This window comes from Monopterus albus, unplaced genomic scaffold, assembly GCF_001952655.1.
Source record: "Monopterus albus unplaced genomic scaffold, M_albus_1.0 scaffold320.1, whole genome shotgun sequence".
NCBI lineage: Eukaryota > Metazoa > Chordata > Actinopteri > Synbranchiformes > Synbranchidae > Monopterus > Monopterus albus.
In genome coordinates, this window is record NW_018128200.1 from 480,411 (window position 1) to 483,351 (window position 2,941).

A 2,941-nucleotide genomic window follows, 5' to 3' on the forward strand; every position below is an offset into this window, starting at 1 on the left:
GAGGGCCGCATAGTGGCTCCAGCAGGGCTGCTTAGCCTGCTGTGTCAAGAGGCGCACAGTAGAGGACACTGCGCCAGCTCCAAAATGAATGGTCTGATTTCACAAAACTGGTGGCACCCACAAATTAAGGTTTTTATCAAGTACGTTGTTGCAACATGTGAAATATTTTAAAGGTGAATGCAAAGATCACACATGAATTATGCATACAGACAAATCCGCATACGCAGAAGTAGACAAGCTGCAATTACTGTGGTGGCACCTCAGTTGTAAACCAGTGAATAACACTGTAGTGAAATTCATGAAATACCTGAAATCCGGACTATTGACCGGTGCGACTATAAGCTGCACCCACTAAATTTAAGAAGAAAAAAAATTTTGTACATATATAGGCCGCACTTGTCTATAAGCCGCAGGTGTCCACGTTGTAACATGAGATATTTACACAAAGATGTTACACAGCTTTTGTCGTCTTTTTGGATCTTCACGCTGCCTTCTCCAAAGTCTCACCATCCATTCATACCGATTGCATTGTTCAACCTCAGGTCCACTCCAACTAAATCACTAAATGTGAGCCCACATGAAATCCTGACAGGGAGCAAAATGCCCTGTCCTCTCATTGTTATGCCCAGGGATTCAACAACCTCTTCTTTTACAGCATGCAGACATAAGTGACTATGTCAGGCGGCTGAACAGCGCCGTGATGAGTCTCTCTGAACAGGTGGTTGAAATCCTGCACAGAGACCAAACTGAGGAGCCGACCTCAGTGGCAGTGGACAGCTGGGTCTACCGCAAGGTGCATAAACTACACTGGCATGAACCGCGGTGGCAAGGACCCTACAAGGTAGCAGAAAGCACCACACATTGTGTTAAACTGTGGCTCACTGATAACAAGTTAAGTAACTGGATCCATAAAACACATTGCACACGAGCAGAGGATCCCACGGTCAGGGCTGATTTGGCATGTGCAAACTGAGAATGTAATCAGTACAGGTCAACAGGCTGCTATCAAACCAGAAGTGCTTCATCAAATCCCAAAGAAAACAGTGCGGTTTTCATCCTTTGTGCAGACCTGTTGGCCTGGTTCATACCGCTCCATATCCCAAGCGACCCCAGCAGTGCCATTCAGCAGCAGGCTAGGGAAACTCCTTCTTGCTATTTTCCTCTGTGTGTATTGATATAACCGACAAACTGTTTGGTTGTGTTTGTCAGAGTGTGATGACAGAACTAAACACTGGTATTTACCCTGCAATAACAGCCTTATCTGGACAGGCTCTGTGTGGAAACAGGTTGTGTGGGATTGACAGTGTGTGTGTGACCTGATGCACCATATCTGTAATCTCTGCGTGGGTGTGCACATACACATTATGATAACTGCTTTAGTAATAGCATTTTACATTGACTTTGTTGAGTGAACATCCTCTCATGCCCAGCTGTGAAGATTTTCATGTTTTAACTTGAAATGATTAAAGGATTACAGTGTAAATTAATCTAAGAACTGTAGACATTCAATCCCAAGAAAGGCTATGAAAAAATAAGGCTGGTTTTATTAGTTCAGAAAAGTTTCAATTTTGGTGAAAGAGTTCTGTCTTCTTATAACAGTGATAGGTGAACATCTATGTTGTGTGCAAGTTCATTTAGGTTGAATATGCTGTGGTGGTTAGCAATAAATTAGATTCCAGAAGAAATATGTAATAGAACAGTATGTACTTCACATATAGACATTATTTGTACTTATTTGAGCTGAGTGGTTATGGGTTCATTAAGTTCATGTGAGTTGGACAATGGGTTTATGTAAGTGGTCAAGATGTTTCCTGTTTTCGAAGTACATCCCAGGGTGTTGTCTCCCGAAACTGGAGACAGGAAGCTAGGTTTCGAAATTGACGCAACAGCATAAGGGAAGCTGCTGATAAAATAGTGAGCCTGAGAGAGAGAGAGAGAGTAGACCATGCAGCAGTGAACAGTAAACCATGTACCTTTTTGGGGACCCAGCCGGCTGGGGAAGACGCTGACTGACTCGGGACTGACAACAAATGACCTGACTGACTGGTGCTTTAACAATCTTCTTAGGCTTTATCTATTCCATTGCCAGAGGAGAGTCTCTGTTCTCTGATCTCTGTTCTCTGTTCCCTAACTACCAGATTATGTGTTTAAATACTACTCTATTCCGAATAACTGTAATATTAAATGATCCTTTAAATTGTAATGGTTTGTCTGAATTAATTTAGTCGGTATCACACTCTTGCCATGACAATGCACAGTGAATTCAAAGCATATTTAAATCCCTTTGATTGTTTCACAGTGCACCATTGTAGATTTAATTGTAATGGAAGAAATTCAAATTTTGCTCATTATCCTACACTCAATCGATAAGGGCTCCAATGCAGACTCCAAACTGTTGTTAGCATTTTCCTTGAAATGTGAAGCTGAACTAACTGGGCATAGTTTAGAAAAGCTCACACCTGTGTATAAAAGGTCCCACAGTTAACACTGCATGTTAGGGCAGAAAACCTACATCCTGCCAGCCATCAGGTACCCCGCTGGCATAATAAGCGGGCCAAAGGAGGAGATAGATGCCAATGACATCAAGAAAAGGAAGCGCCTTACAATGCACGGAGGGTTTCATCCCGAATCCAGCATCATGAGATTGTACACTAAGTGGAAGGAAGGAGGCCGAGGATTAGCGAGCGTCAGAGCCACTATCCAGGATGAAACAACAAAGATCCATGAATACATCAGGGAGATGCCCCCGAGTGACGTGGTTAGTGAATACCTCAGGCAGCAGAAACCAGAGGAACAAGGGAAGGAAGAGCAGGAACCCTCATGGAAGTACAAACCTCTGCGTGGTATGTACCACCGTCAGATAAAAGAAGTGGCTGATATCGAAAAATCATACCAGTGGCTGGTCAAAGCTGGACTGAAAGACAGCACAGAGGCACTAATC

General features: G+C 43.2%; 1 protein-coding gene across 4 annotated transcripts in view; it reads right to left on the reverse strand.

Annotated features, from left to right (window-relative positions):
- The window catches only part of thada (THADA armadillo repeat containing), a 216,528-nt gene that overhangs the window by 114,936 nt on the left and 98,651 nt on the right, over window positions 1-2,941 (reverse strand). The gene's annotated exons all lie outside the window — the stretch shown is intronic.